A 26,049-nucleotide genomic window follows, 5' to 3' on the forward strand; every position below is an offset into this window, starting at 1 on the left:
TCCTGGGTTCAATTCCCAGCTAGGGCACACAGGAGAAGTGCCCATCTGCTTCTCCACCCCTCCCCCTCTCCTTCCTCTCTGTCTCTCCTCCCCTTCTGCAGCCAAAGCTCCATTGGAGCAAAGTTGGCCCGGGCACTGAGGATGGCTCTGTGGCCTCTGCCTCAGGCGCTAGAATGGCTCTGGTTGCAACAGAGTGACGCCCCAGATGGGCAGAGCATTGCCCCCTGGTGGGTGTGCCGGATGGATCCCAGTTGGGCGCATGCGGGAGTCTGTATGCCTCCCCGTTTCCAACTTCAGAAAAATACAAAAAAAAAAAAAACACTCCATAAATATTCGTTATTATTACTTCCAACTTTACATTCCAGATGAACACATACAGTTGTGTTTATATCTCAGAGAGTATTTTGATTTGGTAAGATACTTTCAGATTAAAAGAAAATGAACAGAAAATCAAAGGTAAAAGAAATGATAAACAAGAAACATCTCCCCCCCACTAGACATAGAGACACACATTCACACACAGACACACTAACAGCAGCTAAAGCTGAATGGTCGGAGCACCATGATAAGAATTTCACATGAATTCTTCAATTTTCCTAGAAAACTATGAGACAGATACTATTACTATTCCCATTTTATGGATGGTGAAGCTAGAGCTTGAAGTTTAGGTTCTGCACAGGGTCAGCGTTACCAAGTGGCAGAGCTAGGATTCAAACCCAACCAACTTCAAAAGTCTGTACTGTGAGGCTGTAAAGACAGAAGGACGCACACAACCCAGCTACTCTGTAGTCTGAAAGGCAGAGCAGTGATGTATTGGATAACTGCGAATTGGGAGGAAAAGTAGGACTCCCAGAAAGCAGGCTGGACATGGAAAGCAGGGAACTGAGACATAAGATAACAGGAACTGATGACGACCACAGGACCTGGAAAATAGGACACAGTTGTGACATTTTCTTCTCCCTAAATATTTTGTCTTCTTCCTAATTTATTCTTTTTTTTCCTCCATAACTTTAAATTTGTTTGATGTTCTCTTCCTCATAACTTTAAATTTGTTTGATGTTCTCTTCCTCCATTCCTCCATAACTTTAAATTTGTTTGATGTTCTCTTCCTCTGGTCAAAACTCCATTCTTAATCAGGCTAAAATGGCTGCATCGGTTTTTCAGCTCCCCCATCGCTGTTTATTTGTTATAACTGGGGTGATCATATGCTTCATCGTCCAAAACAGGACACTTTTGTGAGTGAAAGAGGACACAATGTTCAGGTCTCACTCTTTTTTCTTTTATTTCCTTCTTTCTGTTTTCCTAATCATTTTCTTCCTTTTAACTTCTCTTAGTTCACTCTTTCTCCAGTATTTACTTTATCTCTTTTCCGAATCTTTTTTCCTTTCTTACCCATATAAAACTGTGCTTAAAATGTATTATTATTTTCTTTGGATAGGTTCTATCTTTTTTATTTCAAATAAAAATATAGATGATTAGGACATTTCCTTATCAAAACTCCACTTAAAATTAAGTTGCAAAAGCAAAACATATCTAACAGAAGACATAAATCCGGAATATTAAAAGTACTCTCACAAAGCAATTAAATAATACACGCAACCCAAAAAAAAGATATGAACAGACACATCACAAAGAAAACACATGGAAGGCCAACAAGCACATGAAATGATACTCAACATTATTGGTCATTAGGGAAATGTAAATTAAGAACATAATTACATCCTCTACCCACCCACCAGAAAGGCAGTAATTAGGAAGAATAACAGTATCACATGTTGGTGAGCTGTGCAGCAACTGGAACTTTCATATATGGTACATACATACATTTAGACATTCATTCATTGTATAAATGCAAAGTGGTTCAGCTACTTTAAAATGTTTTGGTAATTTCTGAAAAGTTAAACATATACTTAATATATAATCCAGCAATTCCATCCCAAGGTGTCTACTCAAGAGAATGAAAACATATGTCCACACAAAGCCTGTATGCAGAAGTGCCTATCAGCATTATTTGTAACAGTCAAAAAGGTGAAGGGAGAGGAGGAAACCCCAACTCCAAATGTGCTAGTATGTCTGAACAATAGAATACTGCATGGATGAATCTCAAAAACACCATACTAAGTGAAAGAAGCCAGACACAAAAAACTATATATTATGTGATGTCATTTACACAAAATTCTGTAAAAGATAAAACTATATCATCCAAAAGAAAATCAGGGGTTGCCTGGAAGTGAGGTGGGAACAAGAATTGACAGCAAGTCTGACTAGGCAGTGGTGCAGTGGATAGAGTGTTAGACTGGGACACAGAGGACCCAGGTTCAAAACCCCAAAGTCATCCACTTGAGCATACTCATCCAGCTTGAGCATGAACTCACCAGCTTGAGCGCAGGGTCACTGGCTTGAGTGTCGGATCATAAACATGACCCCATGGTCGCTGGCTTGAAGTCCAAGGTTGCTGGCTTGAGCAAGGGGTCACTCACTCTGCTGTAGCCCCCAGGTCAAGGCACATATGAGAAAGCAATCAATGAACTAAGGTGCCGTAAGGAAGAACTGATGCTTCTCATCTCTCTCCTTTCCTATCTCTCTGGCCCTATCTGTCTGTCCCTCTCTCTGTCTCTCTCTCCACCCACCCCCCAAATGAATTGACAGCAAAGGGGCAAGAAGAAACTTTTTTGAGTAATGGAAGTATGATGTGGTATTGCACAACTGTATACACTTACCAACACTCACTGAACTCAGCACTTAAGGTGAGTGAATGCTGTTGTATGTAAATCATTATACAATAAAACTAAAAATGTATTACTATATTTGTATATGGCCCTCAATTGCTTACTTCTTTATGAATCAGTGGTTTCCCATATATATTCTTAAATAAAAGAACTCTAGAGGAGGGAAATAATTTTCACTTTGTATTATTTTTTATTACTTTTGTAAAACTATTAAACCAATGGATTTTTAAACAAAAAAAAATTCATTTATCCAAGAAAAGGATCTAATTTCTTGTGTACTGTTTAATTGTCTATTTCATTTAGTCCACACATGTTCTTTCTGTGGAACTTGGTGACTGAGTAGCACCCAATTATTCACCCATTAAGAAAATGTGCGACAGGGAACTCAACAGGGTGGAGGAGGGCAGGGCTCCTGGTGAGGGAGGAGACTTGTGAGGGCGTGAACATCCCACTCGCAGACCAGCTGTCCCCGCAGCACAGGCGAGGCCTCTGAGCCTGGGAGGGTTCCGGCTCAACTGCCATGTATTCCCTTTTATCTCCAGTAAGACAGCTTAACAGGAACAATGAAGGATAAAATCAGAAAAGTTCTCAAATGCTAGCAGAACTAAAAAGAATGAGGAGCCCACAATTACAATGACTTTTTCAAATGCTGGACGTGCTAGTTATGCTCACCTCTTCTGCCAGCTAGGTCAGGATCTCTGCATTACCCAGTTTCATGTCCGTGCCTACACAGTAGTTCATGTGTCTACATCAGTTGAGAGTGACGGCTTGGATTAGAAGATATTAAAGAATCAGAGGAAGACTGAAGAGTATTAGGGTTCTTTTAAGCATTACAAAAGAGAGAAGCTTCTTGCCTGACCAGGTGGTGGCACAGTGGACAGAGCGTCAGACTGAGAGGCAGAGAACCCAGGATCAAAATCTCAAGGTCGCTGGCTTGAGCGCAGGCTCACCAGCTTGAGCGCAGAGTTGCTGGCTTGAGCGTGGGATCATAGACACGACCCCATGGTCACTGGCATGAGACCAAAGTCACTTGGCTTGAGCAAGGGGTCACTTAGTCTGCTGTAGCCCCCAGGTTGAGGCACATATGAGAAAATAATCAATGAACAACTAAGGTGCTACAAGAAAGAATTGATGCTTCTCATCTCTCTCCCCTCCTGTCTGTCTGTTTCTATCTGCCTCTCTGTCTCTGTCGTGTGAGAGAGAGAGAGAGAGAGAGAGAGAGAGAGAAAGTTCTTAATCTGGAAACCATACAGGTCCACAATTTTCCCAAAAAATGTTAGAAAAATTGTGTGTGTGTGCGTGTGTGTGTGTGTGTTTGCAGGTGCATTTTCTATCAGTTGGCCTAGAACTTTTATTAGATTCTGAGATACCTTTCAAAAACCCGTAGAACACTAGTATAAAGGAGTGTACCATTATAATTATCCGAGGCTCTCAAGCTGGTAACTATACAAACCCAGTGAGTTGTAGGCAGCCTGAGCTAAATTTGCCTTGGTTAATCAATGGAAGAAAAAGTACATAAGGAAGGAGAAATTGTTATAAGATGCATTAAAAGAAACAGGCCCTACATGGTTGGCTCAGTGGTAGAGCATCGGCCCGGTGTGTGGAAGTTCCGGGTTCGATTCCCGGCCAGGGCATACAGGAGAAGTGCCCATTTGCTTCTCCACCCCCTCCTGCTCTCCCTTCTCTCCATCTCTCTCTTCCCCTCCAGCAGCCAAGGCTCCATTGGAGCAAGTCGTCCCGGGCACTGAGGATGGCTCCATGGCCTCAGCCTTAGGCACTAGAATGGCTCCGGTTGCAAATAAGCTACACCCTGGATGGGCAGAGCATAGCCCCCTGGTGGGCATGCTGGGTGGATCCTAGTCAGGCACATGAGGGATCCTATCTACCTCCCCACTTCTCACTTCAGAAAAAGAAAAAAGAAACAGACCAGTCAATCTGAACTGTATGCCCAGGCAGGGAAGAACTCTGAGAGCAGGTCTGCAGGGAGCCCAGGGAGTGCCCAACAACAACATGAACAAACATGTTTGCATGACATGACATGGAAAGACAGATGAAGGAAAAGAAAACAACACAGCAATCCCACTTCTGTGTATTTGCCCAAGTGAAATGAGGTCTTTTGCCCGGCAAAAGACATGTAAAGAATGTTCAAAGCAGTGTTATTCATCATAGTCACAAACTGTCCATTAATCAGAGAATGGATAAACCATGTTGTGTCCACAGAAAGGAATTCTAAAAAGTAATGAAAAAGAATAAATTGCTGCTACTGCAACATCAATGAACTACACAGACGTAATGTTGAACAAAAGAAACCAGCCACAAAAGAATATGCACTTTGCACTCTAGGTGTATAGCATTGTGAAAAAGCAACTCCTTGCCATCCAAGAGAATTTAAAACATAACGTCCACACAGAAACCTGTATATAAATGTATATTACATTATTCATAATAGCCAAAAATGGGAAACAACCGGAATCTCTTTCAAATGAAGATAAATAACAAACATGGTATATCCACACTGTAGAATGTTATTCAGCCATAAAAAGTAAAGTTACTGATTCATGATATGACATGGATAAACCTTGAAAACATTATGTCATTATGTTAAGTGCCAGAAGCTAGTCACAAAAGCTTGTATGTTTCCATTTATATGAAATGTCGAGAATACGCAAATCCATAGGGGTAAAAAGTGGATTAGTGGTTGCCTGCAGTAGAAGGAGGAAGGGAATGAGGAGTGACGGCCAACGGCTATATCTTTTGGGGGTAATGACATTACCCCCAAAAGTATATTTTGGGGGTTCTGAAATTAGAGTGGCAACAATTACACAAACTTTTGAATACATTAATAACCACTGAATTATGCACTTTAAAGGGTGAATTTTAAGGCATTGTATCTCAATAAAAATCTTAATTTTAAAAAGCATATGTACAATACATTTTTCTTACTCTGATCACCTTATAATTTTATTTTTCAATTACAGCTTACATTCAAGTATCTACCTGGCACCATTCATAATAATTACAATATTATTGACTATATTTCCTATGCTGTACTTTATATCCTTGTGACAATTCATAACACTATGGCCAGGTAAACCCTACAGAATATTATCTAGCACACAGTACGTGTTCAGTGAAGTAACTTCATCTTGCCAGTTGCCTGGATTAAAAATCCTAGATCCATTCTTGACTCCTACTTCTTTTATCTCATGTCCAAAATAATAAAACCCCTATCGGCTCTACCATTAAAATCTGATTTCTTACCAGCTCATGGACGTGATCCAAATAACCACAATTTCTCCCCTGGAGACAGAAGGAGCATCTAAACAACCTCCCTGTGTCTTCCCCTCTCCCTCTGACAGCAGATTCTTCACAGAAGGGGGCAGGGAGCTGCTCAAAGGTGAGTCAAGTCCTGTCAGCCTCTGCTCAAACCCTCCAATGGCTCTCCTCCTCCATCACCCCCCAAGGACCCGCCTGAGCTCACCTGCTACCCGCAGGCCATTCACTAGCTCCACCCACCCAGCCCACTTGCTTGGTAGTACGCTTCACCCTATATCAGGACCTTTGACCTTGGTGATCCTCTTGCCTTTTCCTTTTTCCCACGATTTCTGCATAGTCAGACTCCCTCTCCTACTTGAGGCCTCCATGCAAACACCAGTGGGGCCTTCCCTGGCACTGTGAGAAAGCAACTCCTTGCCAGCCAGCACACCTTGTGACCCTGCTTTATTTTTCTTCAAAGTATGTCACTATCTGATAAATGCCTGGCTCTTAGTAGGTACTCAGTAAATGTTTCCTGAGTGAACAAATAGGCACCCATAAATGAGTGAGATAAATAAATATGTTATAGTAATTCCTGGATGTTGAATAAAATTCCACGACCTTCAATACATTATGCATTTTGTTTATCCTAAGGATGGAATTTTTTTGACCATTAACAGGAAATACACAGAACCTGCAATTTACCAGGTTTTGTGATAAGCCTAGAAAGTCAATCAAAAACCAATAATCAAAAAGATTGCTCTCTTTCTTGATTGTCTGACCATCTCCGGGGCCTTTGGAGAAAGTGGTCAGTATGATCTTTTACATGGAAAACGTGAGTATTGAGGACAATACTATTGCAGGAAAAATGTTACTCATTTATACTGTCAGGAGCTTTCTGGTAAAAATCAGGCAAATGATGGTTAGGTGCCACTTTTTTCAGAGACCATGTCTTGCAAAAGTGAGAAAGATTTCCCAGGCAGCAACTTTACAAATGTTCTCAAGGGTCAAAAGAGGCCTATCCTGTGAACAGATTATCAAGGGCTTGCCAGAACAGGAGGACTTTGATGTCACCGGGAATGACAAACACCAGACCCTGCGCTCCGGCCTGCTAGATGAAAACCTGGGAATATAAAGGAGGTCTGCTGCTTTTTTCCTTTCACCCTTTAACAAACACAGACATCAAGCAGATGCGACTTCATTAAACAGGAGCTGGTTCAACTGATGAGCAGTTTGGACTGCACTTCTAATGATGACACATTGTGATGTTCCCACTCCATGTGAATGGATCCAGGCCAACAATGTAACCAACCCTCTGTACCACAGACATGAAAGTTTCTTTGAAGCACTAATTTGAGAGACTGTTCACAATCTGGTTAATGGTGCCGAATGATTTTTTGATAGCTAAAACTGCAAACTGGAACTAATGGCTTGTTAGAACAATTGCTACTGAGCATGCTGACTCATGCAATTTCAAGAAGCACCCCTCCATCCTTCCCAGAACCACTACCCCAAGAAAGGAGGAGACTTTCCTTAACAAAATCCTCATGGACAGAAGGTATGGAAGTCTATGAGAAACCCACAATGTAACCAAGCAAACATTAGAAAATCATTGGCTTTGGAAAGAGAAGGAAAAAACTGTGGTGGTCACAATGTTGTTTTGTGGAACAGTTACCAAAAAGCTCTTAGGTGGCTCTACTTAACCTATACAAAAAGAATGACGCCAATGTGGTTTCTTACAAAATAACTCAAATTTTAGTCCCCTTACTGAGAACAGAGAGTAGCACAATATATATTCAATCAACGCCAATATAATTGAACTTAACTCTAAAACATAAACATCATCCTTCCAAGAAGCCTTCCTTGACTATATCTGCTCACCTTCCTCCCCCCAAAAAAACCCTTCTCCGACCCCTACAATACTTACTCTCCAACAATGATTACAAATTGTTTTGGTTATTCTTTAATTATTTTATGCATATATGCTTATCTTCCCAACTTATCTCCAACTCCCTCAAATTTAGAGATTGAGTTTTAAATTTCTTTTGTATAACCCAACAGTATGTAACTGGGGAAGGGGGGCACAGGGTGGGATGTAACATGAAACCTCTCTCTCTCCCCACTGACCCTAATGAGCACAAACAGCTCAAAATGTAATATTCCTACACACACACACACACACACACACACACACGTGTGTGTGCACGCGCGCACGTTCTTGTATGGTCTTCTTGAGCAGCTTCTTTGCGGACCCAATAAAATATGCATGCAAATGCAGGGAACCTGGAGAATGAGCCCATTCTGCTTCGCCCTGTCCCACACACGCTGAGCTAGAGAGGACAGGGCCAGTGTGTTCTGTGCTATTCAGGAAGCACTGGACGTGAGTTTGAATAGAAAATGAGCAGAAACAACCTGACAATGGGCTGCTCTAAAACATGTAAACAACCTTCCTTGCATGCTGCTTGATCCCACTTCTTGTGGCACGCCTCCTCCGAGACCTGGTCCAGTAACTTACGTCTATGTCAAGAGTCAGTGGGAGATTTTAGAGACTCCCACCTCCCCCGGCTTGCTGAGAGCATCACAATCTTTTTTCTTACTGAAGCACATGAGGGCCATTCAGAACTAATTCATATAGTACTCACCACTAAGATCCACACAAAGAAAAATAAGAGGTTTCTCCAGGTAATTCAGAAAAATTGGGTATTTCAAAACAGTGCACCTGCCTTTTTCTCCAAAGATATCAAGTGTTCTCTTATCAGTTATTGTGTATGAGTTGTTTTGTTTGGACTCTTAATTAACTTGAGTCTAATTCTCTTAGTAGCTACATAAGAAAGACTATAAAATTGAGAAAAGTATGCTTCCAGATTCCCTTTCAAATACACAAAAACACTTTGTGTGATAAATATCCAATAATTCAAAACCGAGCAATTGCTCAGGTCAGGGCCAAACTGTCTGAAAAGGTAATCAGTTTTCCAAAGTTTCTCTACATGGGTTAAGCACTACTTATGTTTCAAAGACCATGTGATTATATCTGAACTTTCAGTGAGTACATAAAAATGTACATGTTTAAAATTACAAAGAAAAAATAATTCATGACATTTGCCTTTATTTATTTACTCATTCATTTATCCATTCATTCACTCATTGTGTTCTCAGTTTTACAATGAACTGCGCTTTCAGCTCTGAAAATACCTCTCACCTAAAACCTTGGTCCCCACTTGATTGTTAGTACTGCTACCCCTACAATTCTCACTTTCTCATTGATGACATTATCTGTTTCTGAGAGTAGCCATCTCTGACAGGTATGTATTACAAAGAACCATATAAAACTACCACTTGTGTAGATTTACAAAATAAAATACTGGTAATTTCATATAGTTCAAACCCAATGTCTGCTTAAAATACCTTCAGTTTCTCTCTTCTTTACACTACTCGCTCAAATATTATAAAGTTTTGTCTAATTAAATTCCATGAGTTTATTTTGATATATCTCTTTTTCTCTTTTACAGCCACCATTCTCCATCTGCTAAATTTTGCCAAAGCACATCACTCACCACTTCTCACAGGACAGCTGTCCCTTGTCCTTGCTTGATCTCCATCACTCCTATCTCTCCTTCTAACTCAAGTCTCAAGACCCCTGGGGTCAGTTTCTTCAATACAGCTTTCAACAGATCATGCAGTTCAAAACTTCTTCTGCATCAAATGCAAATTTATTTACTTCATTTTGAGTGTCCACCAGCATGTCACCTATCCCATGTCATTAATTCATTTACCTTTGTCATTATTCCTCAACAGATTTTGTTCTAGACAAAAATTTTTAAAAATTTCCTGTGCCAAACCCATCTCTCTTTTTTTTTATTCATCTGAATAATTCAGTCTTTTGAATTGGGAAACAATGAAATACCAATATGTCCTACTATGATATATTCACCACCTGCCCTTGATTCTGTAAGAAGAAACAAAGACCCTTGTTTTCAAGTATGGTGCCAAAATTGTAACAGTTCATCTGTAAAGATTACCACCAAATACATTTCTTATAGAATACAAGCCTACAGATCTCAGGCAATGCAAACGTTAACTAGTCCCTTAGCTTCTTATGTTATCAATTTCCACAGATGTCATAAAAGTAGGAATAAACACCAAAAATCAATTTCCTTTATTATGACGGATGTCCTCTATCTAATAGACTTCCTGCATCAATTAGTCATTTTAAATACTATGAATCATTTGAAATTGAACAAGGCATGCATGTTTTACTAATCACAGATAGCTTTTTCCCCCTGGCACTGTTAGAATAACCTTCACAGCTGTTATTAATATTTGCTGAATGACCAACAGGTAGAAAGCATAGAGCCAGAACTGAAAAATCTAACAAGACAAAGAACAACAGTCTTGAGTAAACCATTAGGAAAACAAACTATTTTGGTCCCACTAGAGAATCAAGTGAAAAACAAGAAGTCGTGCTTCTAACTCCTACTATGAATATTAATGTAACTTTATATAATAGCAGCACATTTCATTTTGAATCAAAAGAACTTTTTCTCAATTTGGAAATTATTCACCTTGATATTGAGCTTCAGGTCACAGATTTAGATTTCCAAGTTCAATACCCAATAAATTCTTGATTTTCACTTTGTAATCTGAGTAGACAGTTACCACAGCTATGGACTCCAACTGCCCAGCCCTTCCACTAAGTAATATTATATTCTATGCATTTATTGTTACCTCTTACACTAGACATCTCTCTGAAGGCATGCCACACTCACCCTTGTCCTTATTATTTCCTTGTAGATAGTAAATCATTTGACCCCTCCTTCTGGTAACAGCTAGGGTAAACTCAAGATTAACACCTCATCTCAAAATAACTGAATCTAAGATGTGCAATGTCAAGGAGATGGCCTTTGTTCAAGAGCTCTGCCCTACAGAGGTCCTCTATACTTGATGGTGGCTGATTAATAAGGTCACCATGCCCTTTATTTCAAATCCAGGACATCTCTAAAAGTTAAGAGAACCACTGTAATTACACTGGCAATAAGTGAAAACCAGGATCGTTCCAAGCAAAATGGAACATACAGTTACAAACAATTAGCCCAAACAGATCCTCTCTCTGTATATGAGACTTAGGAAGAAAGCCAGAAAAAAATGGAGTGAAACCAATTTAAAAAAAAATCTTAAGGCAGAAGAAAAAGAAGGAGGTATTATGAGTGAACAGAAAAGGTGAGACAAAGTGGAATGGAGAGAAACTCTTCCATGGTGTTAGGAAAAGTAGCTAACATTTCAGACACTGTGCTAACAACTTGAGATGTCTTGTTGCACTGAACATCCAAAGCAATTCTATGAGGTAGCTATAATTGCTCGCCATCCCCACTTTACAAATAAATTAAGTGAAGACATCTGCCCAAGATCATGCAGCTAGTTAACACCACCCAGGCAATGAAAACAGCTGAGTCATCATAATGGCAACAACAAAAAAAAATGCGGGCAACAGGTTCCACAAAGGTGTGCACATTCCAAGGGTGTGCCCAGTAGGTACGGAAGAACATGCAAGAAATTAAATTTATATTTACTTTTAACTTCTATTTATAAATTGTATATATTCAAGATTGTACAGAATTCAGAATTACAGTAATACATAGGTATAATTTATAAGTAAGTGTGTATCTATAATGCTTACTATTTTTTTTCTGAAGGGGCGTATGATCAAAAAGTTGAAAGACCACTGCACTGCCCTAGAGCTGAGCACAATGGATGCCCACTTCTGAGACGGCAGTTCCTACAGTCACTGTAGCATCACCAGGACTGAGCTCCAACTGCTAGAGTCCGTGTTGCAGCCAGGATGTTGTGGTGACCAAGACTGATTCATATCCCTGGCGTTTCTAGATGTCCCAACAATAAATTCCCATCAACTGAAATCAACTGTGCTTGAAATGTCAATAGCAAAATCTCATACTAGAAGTTTTAAAGGTCCTAAAGCCAACATATAATAGTTAACTACAATTTGATTCCGAAGAAAACTTTCCCAAATTAAAAGTCTACCTCTCTTCCTGCCTCCTTTTCCCCCTACATTGGCTCCCTTTTCCATCTCTGTCTCTTAGGCCACAGAGAACCCATCTCTTTCTCATTCCCTCTTTCCACCTTTCTCACTCTTCACCACCCCTCATTTCTAATCTTCTTTCTTCTTTCACTCGACATAGTATATAAAAGTATATGTAAGTATCCATATAATATACATCGTCTCCTCTTCTCAGTTTTAAAAGATTATTCGACCATGAAAATTAAAAATAAAGCCTGACTAGTAGTGGCACATTGGATAGAATATCAACACGGGACACTAAGGTCCAGGGTTCAAATCCCTGAGGTCACCAGCTTGAGCACAGGCTCATCCGTCTTGAGTGCAAGTTCATCAGCGAGAGCACGGGGTCACTGGCTTGAGAGTGGAATCATCGACATGATCCCATGGTCGCTGGCTTGAGCCCAAAGGTCACTGTCTTGAGCCTAAGGTTGCTGGCTTAAGTCAGGGATCACTGGCTCAGCTGAATCCCCCTGGTCAAGGCACATAGGAGAAGCAATCAATAAACTAAAAGTAACACAACTACTAGTTGATGCTTCTCATCTCTCTCCCTTCCTGTCTTTCTCTTTAAAGAAAAAATTAGAAATAATAAAATACTACCTAGTCCCTAACAAACGACTGCCAGTGTTAGTTTCTTCCCCCTTCTGAGCATCTGTTGCAGAGCAATTGGTTACCTTTGTCAAATCAATAGCCCTTGGAGAGAAACAGAAGGATTCCCTGCATTAACACTAGCTTTCCCTATAAACACAGCCCTTCTAGCCATAATGGCTCTGAAAATTTTCAACTTTCTAACATTTCTATTAAAGACACAAGTCCAGTGTATAAAACTTCTTATTAGAAAAAAAGGATGTCCACACCTTCACAAATCAGACACTGAAAGAGAAGCTCCAGATATGACATGAGAGCTGATCCAGTAGCCAGACTGTCCTACTAAGTTTCAATTTCTACTATGGTTGTTTCGCCAGCTGCAACCTACATGCCCATCTCTCAAGAGTCCATAACTCCTCCTTTTGAACTGGACAAATGGGTGGAAAGAAGGATTTTCTATATTCTTCTTAGGTCAGATTGATAGAGCAGGTACTTAGACAGGCATGAGCAGAGCAGGAATAATAGGCCAGGTATAGAATGTCACCAAGGCAGAAAGTCCCAGGTGCCAAGCATAGGCAAAACTCAGAAAACAAGTATTATAGGCTAGGACCTGCCCCCAGGGTGACCTTTACTCCCCTGGCATGTTGCTAGGCGTGAAGTTTCAACCCCCTTAGAAGAAGAACAATGGGCCAGAAAATAGCCTCATACAACTTCCATACAAGTCCTTGCATGACCACTCCCTTAAGCATTAAGCCCCCAGGACAATGAGGTTCTGACCCACATCAAATAATATTAGGAACAAAGCTTTGGGTCTGTTGACCACAGACACAGAGTTCTGGTCAGACTAGCGATAAAATCTAGGTCTCAGTTGTGCTTCACCTCCCGGTCCCTAAGAGCAGCAAAACCAGGATGCTGGCATCAGGACCAGATGTAATAACAAATGACCACCTCTCCCAGTGCCAACCAATCAGTAAAGACCATGACCCTAAAAGGACACACAAACTAGAAAGCTGATGAATATTGCATTGAGATCCTCACCTGAGACCTCTCCTAAAATCCCCACCTTTGGAAAACAGATGAAAACCCTTAAGATGAAAAAAATCCAGTCGATGCTCTTTCTCTCTTTAGAGAGCATGCCTGCGTCCTTCCCCAATCCCTCCTTTCCTCAGGCGCGTTCCCTTTCTAGAGCACACTAGCGCCTTTCTCCCTCTTCTCTCCTCAGGCGCATTATCTTTGCTTTCTCTCTCCTGAGCTCCGTGGGCCCTCCTTTTGGTTCTGTAACTTGTTTCCTGAGCCCACACAGCCCAGCTGCTCACTGCTTCTGCCTCTGTGACTTTCCCACTCCAAATAAACTTTCTCCTGCAATAGAGTTCTCAGCTCTGAATTCTTTCTTAGCTGAACTCAAGAGCTGAGGTCTAACTACACTATTAATAAAATGAAATTAGCCAGCATTTTATTTCAATTTCTCTTATTAAATGCCAAGGGAACCATCAATGGAAATATTTACAAATCCCATGTTTTTCAAACAACAGATTACTCATCACCTATGGACGACATTCATATCTGTACATTCATAGTCCTCCTCAGAGGTCTGGGCACAGCAAGCCATTCACACACTGAGGGCAGAAACACTATCTGTATAGTATACAATAAAATCTTCAGTGTCTATCAAAGTACTTACCACATATGTATGTCAAATCATTACACTGTTACATGTTAAATATATACAATTTTATTTGTCAATAAAGTGGGGAATTTTTTAAAAAACTTTAAAATGCCTAACATAAAAAGTGTCAATAAATACTTTAGAAATAAAAGAATGATGCAGAAATATAACTTCTCACCTTTCAAAAGAAATACTCCTCCCAAAAAGTAGGTGATGGGCCATTATAGAAACAAATAGAAAGAATTTCCTTCTCTTAGTAACAAGACAGTTATTCTTTCAAAATTCTCTTACAAGAGAGTTGTCTTGCATTTTGAAAACAAATTCAAAAGAGCAGGGTTTATTGTCCTTAGTCCATGTAAATAAACCACAGTAGCAAACACAGGAACCACCTAAAATACATTATTCATTTCATTACAGCATAGCTCTTTTGCAAAGGAACACAAAGAGTAGTTTATAACTGTCTGCCTTCCCTTAATAGCTGCTATTCAAATGGTGAGGTGTCATTTGGTTATAAATTATATCTTACCCAAGGAAATTGCACTGGCTTTGCAAACACCAAGCAAATTCAGAGATATTAAATACAAGATTACTAACTCTATGTGCTGGCACACACAAACTACCTAATGAAAGATGAGAAAGAGTACTTCAAAGACGAAAGAGTAATTAGAGGTGGTGGAGCAGGACTGAAGGACAGTGCAACAGGGCATGGAGAGAGCAGCCCAGGACCCAGCTGGCTGACCTTCACATCATCTTTTCTAGAGCTGCCAGTGTTTAATGTTAACTCTTCCATGAAGCCTGAACAAACTCTGAACTAATGAAAGTCACAGCAATGTGGAGGTCACCAGAATCTGATATAACTGCATCGGAAAAATAATGATGAAATCAAAAACAACTCAGCATTTCAAGGAAGAAAGGAAAAAAAGAAGGGACAGTTAAATATATCTTAACGTCCACATCTCTGATTCTTAATAATTTAGGGAATGATGGTTAGGAAAAAAAAAAAAAAAACCTTACTGATCCTCCTTATGCCCATAGCTGTGTTAGTTATTTTACACAAATTATTTTATTTAACTTTCACATAACCCCAATATGTCTACAACACCATCTGTAAGGCCAGAGGCCGCCACCGTTGTGGCCACGCACATGCAGATTCTCAATAAAATAAGGCAGGCAGTAAAGAAACAGTACAGCCAAAAATGGTGGGCCATTCCTTTATTAAAGTCTCACACCAGCCGACGAGCAGCACACACAGGGAAAACACTTCCCTTTCACTCAGGGCTCCCAAAGCCCTGCCACATTCTCCGGTTCCACAACCAGGAGAATCTCCTTGGTTTCCCCTAGAATCAAAGGCCCCACCAGTCTCAGTAGGGTTCCCAAAGCCCCTCAGCTCTGGTTCCCCATCTGCACACCTCCTCTTTCTCGGCACAAACTGGTTTCTTCCTCAGCACTCTGCATTCTCTCTGGTCTCACTCTGCGAACATGGCTTCTCTCTCTTTCCCTGCCAACATGGCTTCTTTCTTTTTCTCCTTCTGCTCTCTCTCTTTTCAAAACTTTCAGGCACAAAAACCCTCTCCTCCAGCAAACATTAGCAAAACAATGGCCCTTCCCAAGCAGGAAGGTAATTGGCAATTTCACAGACCACATATACCTGGCGCTGCCCAGCCCCCAATGCAAACTATAAGCAAGCAAACATGAAAATCATATTTTACAAACTCATTTGACCAACACTCACCATTTTGCAGGGTGCACTGGGACAAAGTGGGGTTAAGTAGCCTCTCATAACCACATACCTATGAAGCAGCACAGCCAGGGGTCAAAACACCAATCAGCCTGACTCCATTACACCCCAGGTTGGAAAGAGAAGCTCTCAGCCAGGAACCGAGTGCCAAAACTGTGGTTCCAGCAGAGAAGGAAGCCCAGTCGCCCTGAGAAATTCACTGTATATAATGGGTTAACTTCACTCATACCCACGTAGAATGGACTGGTTAGGCATCATCCTAAAGAACTGAGAAAAGTAACTCACACACCTTACTATGTTCTGCGGTAGTCGAAGAATGCTGGTGAGAAAGGCTGGGATGGAGCATCTGCTGGTTTTCTCGGAATTGCGTAAAAACACATCGTCTCTGAGATCCAGCAATGCTGCTCCTAGGAAAATACCCTGGTAGAAAAATGCCAAGGGCCTTTGGTAATGTGGTGAAGCCTACACTTTTCAGAATAATGGTTGACTATCAACATTCATAGATGAAGGCAATGAATTAGTGAGAACAATGAAATTCCTGAAACCAACAGAAAAGAAATGAAAGATGTAATGTTCTTCCCATCCAAGTTCATGGACCCAGAAAACAATCAGACACGTACATTTAATTTAGGGATGCATACATATGTGGTAAGTAATAAAACTGAAGAAAAGAAAGGGAATGATGAACATGAAACTTAGTCTAGAAGGTTAATTTTGTGGGGAAAGAAAGGAGATACAATTATTTAGGGGCACAAAAGGAACTTTTTAATCACTTGTAAGTCTATTTCTGAAGCTTAGAAGTTGGTAAGCATTCATGTTTTTTTAAGAGTGCTATTAGTGAAGAATTTTTTACCCGTTTTCTTTGCTTTTTTCTGGTGATAGCAACTCAAATAGTGAAACTATGGTATTCTACCCTTTTATTTACACAGCCTTTACACAAGGAAGGGAAGGGGCTTACCTGATTATCTAAACACTACCTGTGACTGGGTAGGGAGCCCTGCTTCATTATAGATTCACAATTAGTGAACACACTTGACCACAGTGCCTTCAGCCAAATCTTCAAACCGAGCCTCTCTCATACAAAAGATGAACATTTTTTTGGTATCTGTATTTCCCACCCACTTCAACTTGTCCTCAGTGAAAAAGAAAAAAGCTGCCCTACTTTGAGATTTATTATAAAGCTACATTAAGTGAAACATGATTTTTAGGGCAGTGAAACTACTTTGTGTGATACAGTAGCAGTGAATATATGTCATTAAACATTTGTCAAACCCTACAGAATCTACAAAAGCAATGGTAAAACCCTAGTGTAAACTGTGGAGTTCGGGTGATAATGATATGTCTATGTATGAAGATTCACCAATTGTAACAAATGTATCACTCTAGTGAGAATTGTTGATTATGGGAAGGCTACATATTAGTGGGAGCAGATGGTCTATGGGAAATCTCTGTACCATGTGTTTAATTTTGCTGTGAAGCTAAAACTGCTCTAAAAATAAGTGTTTATTAAAAAAAAAAAAAAAAGCAGGTCTGCCCAACTAGTTCTGTACCTATATCCATATACTTTATATCTTTATACTCTCACATATGTATCTATATACATACACATAGGTTCAGTATATCCTTTGAATATATGCTTTATTTAACAATAAAAGTTTTTTAAGTAGGTTATAGTGATTTTAAAAGGTAAATAATTATAATAAATTTGTACCAATATGGGAAATTACTTAAAACGTAAAACTAAGTGAAAACAAGCAGAATATAAAACTTCTAAACCGTGAGATTAAGGGAATTAGCCTAAACACAAAGCCTCAGAAAACGTCCCCAAAGTCTTACCACTGGTAGATGGCAGAGCCCAAAATGGGGACGAATGTAGACAAATAGGAGGAAGCTGAGGCTGACCTGATACTGGCAGCTTTTGTCTTTCATCTTCCCTTTCTTCTCCTCCAACAAGAAGTATTTACCATATCAAATAAGAGGAGAGCATAGACCATCTGCTCCCACTAATATGTACCTTTCCCGTCTTCCTTTCTTATCTTTGGACTTTTTGCTTCATCTGTGAAATATTCCTAACATCTATCTCATCTGTCCTTCCACCAGTTGCAATGATAATGGATCTTGAATTGGGGTTTGGGGATTGGGACACTGACTCAACACAGTAGAATCCTCACCACATTGTTCCTAACATTGGAGGATGGAAAGAAGTACTTGTTACTCTTATTATTTCCATAGTACTAAAAACTTAAAGAAAAATAGTTCAAAACATAAAATAATAGATCTTCTTAGATTCCTTATTAAAAAAACAAAATAGTATATAATATAGGGTAAACACATTCTTTTATTTTGTTTTTCATTTTTCTTAATTATGAACTACTTCATATATACAGAAAAGCATAACAAAAAAATTTCCACACTCATAGATTAAACATTTAGAGTACCAAGCACCATATTTGCTGGGAATGAAGATATGAATCCAATAGTTATATCTTCTCCGTTTCCAGAGCTTGGACTTTAGTAGGGAAATGACTACCCCTGTAATGGAAAAGTACACATACAGTGGTACTCTGAGATATGAACGGACCAACATACGAATTTTTAAGATACGAGCTGCGACTCGGTCCGTATTTTTGTTCGAGATCCGAGCGAAATTCCGAGATATGGGTCGTGATTCGGAAAGCTGCCGCTAGTTGGCGCATTGGCGCATGGGTCCAGTATCGGCAGTTTGATACACGAGTTGACTGACTTACGAGCTTGGTTATGGAACGAATTAAATTTGTATCTCAAGGTACCACTGTATTTCTTCTTAATAGCATTGATATTTCATAGCTTACTTAAGCATTCCTAAATTGTTGAATTTTTTAATTGTTTTCCTTTTTTAGCTATTATGAGGAAGACAGCTAAAAATATATATATATTTCTTCAAATTCTTTAAACACTTTTGGGCTGCCGTAAGCCCTACTGGAACAAGGGCTTTGCCTGATGATGTTTTCAGGCCCAGTTCTAGACCTGCTGTTGAACAGACGGTATAGAAGTTCTATCTGACATAAACAAGGACAATACTTCGCATAAGTGAAACTTGAGGAATACCCTAAAATTCTGCATGAAAACCCAACAAAATAACCAGTATTTCCCATGTGGTGCACAGCAAAACAACTAAAAACACCTTCATTTGCCTTGAATTTTGCCCATCCTATATTGATTCAACAGCCTGGGTTAATAATACACTTTATGAGCTACTTCGTGGTTGAACTTGCATGCTCATGAGTAGGTAGAGATGGAACTTTATTATTTAACATTTAAGATAAGAATTCTTTGCTCGTTGGCTATTTTATATTTTCCTTCCTGAGCCAAAGTCTTGTAAAATGTTTGTTTCATCTAACAGCTGCCCAGAAAGTCTGAAACAATTTACAGTTTCTTTTCCATTGGGAGAGTGCCTGTTTTCACATAGCTTCTTAAATTTGTTGAGAGTCGTTTTATGCCCTTACATGTGATCTATCCTAGAGAATGTACCATGAGCACTTGAAAAGAATGTATATTCTGCTGCTTTAGGGTGAAAGATTCTGAAGATATCTATTAAATCCAGTTGATCTAGTGTGTCACTTGATTCTGCTGTTTCATTGTTAATTTTCTTCTTGAGGATCTATCCAATGATGTTAGTGGGATATTGAAATCCCTACTATTATAGTACTGTTGTTGATCTCGCCCTTTATATCCATCAAGGTCTGCTTTATATATTTAGGTGCTCCTATATTAAGTGCATAGATATTTGTAATGGTTATATTTTCCTGTTGGATTGCTCCCTTTATCATTATGTAGTGACTTTCTTTATCCCTTACTACAGCCCTTGTTTTAAAGTCTATTTTATCTGATATAAGTATTGCTACCTCAGCTTTCTTTTCATTTCCATTTGCATGAAAAAATTTTTTCCATCCTTTTACCCTCAGTCTCTGTGTATCTTTTGTTTGAGGTGGGTCTCTTGTAGACAGCATATGTATGGGTCCTATTTTCTTATCCATTCAGCTACCCTATGTCTTTTGATTGGAGCATTTAATCCATTTACATTTAAGGTTATTATTTATATGTAGTTCTTTATTGCCATTTTTTCTTTAAATCTACATTCCTCTTTTACTAGATTTTTTTCCTGCTTTGTTCTGTCTACAGGAGGCCCCTTAACATTTCTTGCAGTATTGATTTTGTTGTGATGAATTCCTTGAGTGGTTTTTGTTAGTTTTTCGGGGGGGTTTTTTTTTTTGGTTTTTTGTTGTTGTTTTTTTGGTCTGGGAGCTTTTTATTTCTCCTTCAATTTTAAACGATACCCTTGCTGGATAAAGAAGTCTTGGTTGTAGGTTCTTGTTCTGTATTACTTTGAATATTTCTTGCCATTCCCTTCTGGCCTCAAGTGTTTCTGTTGAAAAGTCAGATGTCGTGCTTCTATGGGCTCTTTTATAGGTGATTGTTTTTTTTCTTGCAGCTTTTAGTATTCTTTCTTTATCTCTTAGCTTTGATACAGTGTGTCCATAAAGTCATGGTGCACTTTTGACCGGTCACAGGAAAGCAACAAAAGACCATAGAAATGTGAAATTTGCACCAAATAAAAGGAAAACTCTCCCAGTTTCATACCTATTCAGTGCAGTTCGATGTGGGCTCACGCACAGATTTTTAGGGCTCCTTAGGTAGCTATCCTGTATAGCCTCTACAGACTCATCACTGACTGATGGCCTACCAGAATGGGGTTTCTCCACCAAACTGCCGGTTTCCTTCAACTGCTTATCCCACCGAATAATGTTATTCCTATGTGGTGGTGCTTCGTTATAAACGTGCCGATATTCACGTTGCACTTTGGTCACGGATTCGAATTTAGTGAGCCACAGAACACACTGAACTTTCCTCTGTACTGTCCACATCTTGACTGGCACGGCCGTGGGCTGCTCCGCTGTATACATGGTGTTATGTCATCATCTGTGCATGCGCACATGCTGCCACATCATCCTACAGAAACTGGGAGGGTTTTCCTTTTATTTGGTGCAGATTTCACATTTCTATCGTCTTTTGTTGCTTTCCTGTGACCAGTCAAAAGTGCACCATGACTTTACGGACACACTGTATTTTGATTATGATGTGTTTTGTTGTAGGTCTCTGTGGGTTCTTTTTAAATGGGGTTCTATCTGCTTCTTGAACCTGCATGACTCTATCCTGTATCAATTTAGGAAAATTTTCAGCTATAATTTCTTCAATAGGGTTCTCTATCCTTGTTCTTTTTCTTCTTCTTCAGGAACTCCTATTATGCAGATGTTGTTTCTCTTCATGTTGTCACAGAGCTCTCTTAGAGTTTCCTCAGACTTTTTGAGCCTCTTTCCTTTAGCTGTTCTGCTTCCGTGCATTCGCTTATCTTGTCCTGTAAGTTGCTGATTCAATCCTCTGCTTCATCCAGCCTGCTTTTAATTCCTTCTAGTGTAGTCTTCATTTTTGATATTGTGTTTGTCATCTCTGTCTGGTTCTTTTTTATAATTTCAGTGTCCTTTTTTTTTTTTTTTTTTTTTTATTCTTTCTGAAGCTGGAAACGGGGAGAGATAGTCAGACAGACTCCCGCATGCACCCAACCGGGATCCACCCGGCACGCCCACCAGGGGCGACGCTCTGCCCACCAGGAGGCGATGCTCTGCCCCTCCGGGGCATCGCTCTGCCGCGACCAGAGCCACTCTAGCGCCTGGGGCAGAGGCCAAGGAGCCATCCCCAGCGCCTGGGCCATCTTTGCTCCAATGGAGCCTTGGCTGCGGGAGGGTAAAAGAGAGACAGAGAGGAAGGGGGGGTGGAGAAGCAAATGGGCGCTTTTCCTATGTGCCCTGGCCAGGAATCGAACCCGGGTCCCCCGCATGCCAGGCCGACGCTCTACCGCTGAGCCAACCGGCCAGGGCCTTCAGTGTCCTTTTTGATGCTTACAATTTATTTAGGTGCTCATTAAGTCCATCCATTGTAGCTTTGAGATCTTTAAGCATCCTAGCAATCATTATTTTATACTCTGCATCTGGAAATTATATTTCTTCCATTTCATCCAGATCTTTTTCTGGGGATTTTTCTTGTTGATTCATATGACTTAAGTTCCTCTGACTTCCCACTGTTTCTGTGTGTGGCTTGCAGGTTTGTTCGAGTTGTGGTCTCCTTTTTCTTTTTCAAATAAAAAAAATTTCAAGTCTGGATGAGGTGCTGCAACCACCTCCGGGGGAACTGGCACAGTCCCACAGGACCCAGCAGGGGGGCCAGCTGAGGATAGAAGTGTCCCGTCCACTGTACTGAGATCCCTCATGGGAATGGCAGTGCAGCTCCCATCCCCACAGAGGATTCCTCTGCCTGTCTTCAGTGGCTGGGACACCCAGCCCCCAACCTGTTACCTGCATGTCAGGGTCTCCTGGCTCCCTTTTGCTTTTCTAAATAGCTTTACTAATATATAATTTGTGTATCATTAAGTTCACCCTTTTAAAATATACAATACAATGGTTTTTACTGTATTTATGGAGTTGTGCAAAATCCATATAAACTAATTTTAGACCATTCATTACCTCAAGAAGAAAATTTGTACTCACCATATCCATATCTCGTCTGCCCCAGCCCTAGGCAATCACTAACCTACTTTGGGTTTCTATGTATTTGCCTATTGTAGACATTTCACACAAGTGGACTCTTACAATATGGAGCCTTCTGCAACTGGGTTTTTTCACTTAGCATAATGTTTTCATGGTTTGTCCATGTTGTAGCCTGTATCAGTATTTCATTCTTTTTTCTAAGTTAATAATGTTTCATAACTATCATGTTGTGTTTATCCATTCATCAGTTGATGGGCATTTGAGTTGTTTCCACTTTGAGCTATTATAAATAATGCTGCCATGAATAACTGTGTATAACTTTTTGTGTGAACATATGTTTTCATCTTTCTTGAGTAAATATCTGAGGTAAAATTGCTGGATCAAATGATAATTCTCCTTTAAATTTTTATGGAACTTCCTCAGATTGCTTTCCAAAAACATGCACTATCTTACATTGCCACTAGTAGAATATGAGGGCCCTAATATCTCCACATCCTCACCAACACTTGTTATTATTTGTTATTTTTATTAAAGCCATCCTAGCATATGTGAAGTGATATTCATTGTAGCTTTCCTTTGTACTTCCCTGATGACTAAAGGTGCTTAGCATCTTATGTGTTTATTGACCATTTTTATATCTTTTTTCTGAGAATCCTTTGCCCATTTTCAATTGGGTTGCCTGTCTTTTTATCATTTAATTATTGAGTTGTAAGAGTTCTTATAAATTCTAGATAGAAGTCTCTTATCAGATATGTGATTTGCAAATATTTTCTCCGAGACTATGAGTTCTCTTTTTATAAATTTTTTTAATTTTTCCATTGGTTTGAGAAAGAGAGGGAAGGAGAGAGAGAGTGGGGGGCAAGAAAGATAGAGAGAAGCACAAACTCCCTGTTGCACTTAGTTGTTCCATTCAGTTGTGCACTCACTGGCTACCTCTGATATGTGCCCTGATGAAGGATTGAATGCCTGACCTCAGTGCACCAGAATGACACTCTATCCACTGAGTCTCTGGCAGGGCTTCTTTTTATGTTTCTGATGATGTTCTTTTTTTTTTTTTTTTTCCATGTTCAGTTTCCTTTAATGACCCCCACCTCCCTGAGTCTGATGATGTTCTTTAAAGCAAAAATACTTTAATTAAAAGAGATGGAGAGTCAGAGAGAGACAGACAAGGATAGACAGACAGGAAGGGAGAGAGATTAGAAGCATCAATTCTTCATTGTGGCACCTTAGTTGTTCATTGATTGCTTTCTCATATGTGCCTTGACCTGGATGGGGGCTACAGTAGAGCGAGTGACCCCTTGCTCAAGCCAGCGACCTTGGGCTCAAGCCAGCAACCATGAGATCATGTCTATGATCCCACTCTCAAGCCAGCAGCCCTATGCTCAAGTTGGTGAGCCCACACTCAAGCTGGATGAGCCTGCAGCTCAAGCCGGTGACCTCAGGGTTTCGAACCTGGGTCCTCTGCGTCCCAGTCTGAAACTCTATCCACTGTGCCACCATCTGGTCAGGCTAAAGCAAAAATACTTTTAATTTTAATGAAACTAGTATATCTATTTTTTCTATTGTTGATTATATGTTGGTGTTATATCTAAAAAAATCAGTCAATAATTCAATGTCACTAAGATTTACTCCTGTTTGTTTCTAATAGTTTTAAAGTTTTAGTTCTTATATTTAGCTCTATGATCCACTTTGAGTTAATTTTTGCATATGGTCCTTTCACTTTGAAATTCACAGAGAGATCCTATTAGTCTAAAGAAAGAAGAAAAAAAGACAAAAATGAAGCAATAAAGGACAATTTATGTTCCATACCACTAGAAAATTCAAACCATTGGAACCTTGAGCCAACAATATGTATATGTGTGTAAGGTATATTTTTCAAATTATTATTTTTTCCTTCTGTTATCAGCCCCGGTCTGGTTCTATCCTTTCCAAATATCAAAAGCCAGGCAAAGCTGCAGGTCCTCCCATCCTTCCTCTTTGCTCCTCTGTTCTCACTGCTCCAAGCTATCCTCCCCCTTCCCTGATCCTCCTGAAGCAGCCAGGCTCCTTCTGAGCCCAGGGCTTGTTAAAGACTTTCACATGGATGGAGCATTAAGTGTTGCAGTACAAATTAAAGTGACTTCTTGAATTTGTGTCTTTGTCTGGCAAAGGGTAATTTTTGGCTGCCAGTGCTCCCCCTTGGCCTGGAATTCACACCTGCCTCTGCTACCGCCAGACCTTCAGGCCAGCTTCACACAAGCAGCAAGGAAATTTTTTTAAAATTCTGATTCTGGAACCAAAGCTATCTCAATACAAAACAATCCAAATTCTTTTCTCATGGCTTAAAAATGTGTGTGTGTGTGTGCACGTGTGTGAAAAACTTGGGGTTTTTTCCTGAACATAAAACATGTGATCACTGCAAAAAAAACCAACTGTGAAATCTAAAACACATAAAGAAAATAGAAGTCCCACTTCTCTTCATACCCCAGATAACCATGGTTACCATTTTAGTATATATCCTCAGAGAAACAGATACATTTGCCAAAATATACACTTATACACGCATACATATTTCAGGTAACTGGAAATGTATTATGCAGTATGGGGCAAAAGTGGGTTTGCAGTTGTTTGCATGGAAAATGATACAATAATTTAAAAAATAATACAAGAATAAATTGTGTTTCGTGTACAGGGGGTCCTCGGGTTACGACAGTCTTGATATACGACATTTTGAGTTTACGATGCTCACTCCCATAAAAACTTTAAAAAGTTGGCCCTGGCCGGTTGACTCAGCGGTGGAGCGTCGGCCTGGCGTGCGGGGGACCCAGGTTCGATTCCCGGCCAGGGCACATAGGAGAAGCGCCCATTTGCTTCTCCACCCCCCTCTCCTTCCTCTCTGTCTCTCTCTTCCCCTCCCGCAGCCAAGCTTCATTGGAGCAAAGATGGCCCAGGCGCTGGGGATGGCTCCTTGGCCTCTGCCCCAGGCGCTAGAGTGGCTCTGGTCGCGGCAGAGCGACGCCCCGGAGGGGCAGAGCAGGGGGCAGAGTGACGCCCCTGGTGGGCGTGCCGGTGGATCCCAGTCGGGCGCATGCGGGGAGTCTGACTATCTCTCCCCGTTTCCAGCTTCAGAAAAATACAAAAAAAAAAAAAAAGTTGAGACATGAGTGTTTTGGCTTAGCCATTAGCATCATACTTACATAGTACGTGGACGAACTATTGAATAGTTTGTGTATGCGCGGCAGAAGAATACATAGTAACATGGTGTATGAGTGAGGGAGTTGGCATCTCCAGTACACTTACCTACGCCATTTTGGACTGTTAAAAGTGCAAGTGTTCTGTTTGTGTTAGGCTAGGGCAGGGGTCTTCAAACTTTTTACACAGGGGGCCAGTTCACTGTCCCTCAGACCGATGGAGGGCCAGACTATAAAAAAAACTATGAACAA

The 26,049-nt window shown here is 40.2% G+C and overlaps 1 protein-coding gene across 4 annotated transcripts in view; it reads right to left on the reverse strand.

Moving 5' to 3' along the window:
• The window catches only part of ITPR2 (inositol 1,4,5-trisphosphate receptor type 2), a 525,086-nt gene that overhangs the window by 421,408 nt on the left and 77,629 nt on the right, over window positions 1–26,049 (reverse strand). The window contains exon 1 of one of the 4 annotated variants that reach the window (XM_066264983.1): window positions 5,991–6,106. The exons of the other annotated variants lie outside the window; for them this stretch is intronic. The gene's annotated coding sequence lies outside the window, so the exon portion shown is untranslated. Of the gene's footprint in view, window positions 1–5,990; window positions 6,107–26,049 lie in introns of those variants that run through there. 4 annotated transcript variants of the gene reach the window in all.

The sequence above is a fragment of the Saccopteryx bilineata genome, chromosome 1, assembly GCF_036850765.1.
Source record: "Saccopteryx bilineata isolate mSacBil1 chromosome 1, mSacBil1_pri_phased_curated, whole genome shotgun sequence".
Taxonomy (NCBI): domain Eukaryota; kingdom Metazoa; phylum Chordata; class Mammalia; order Chiroptera; family Emballonuridae; genus Saccopteryx; species Saccopteryx bilineata.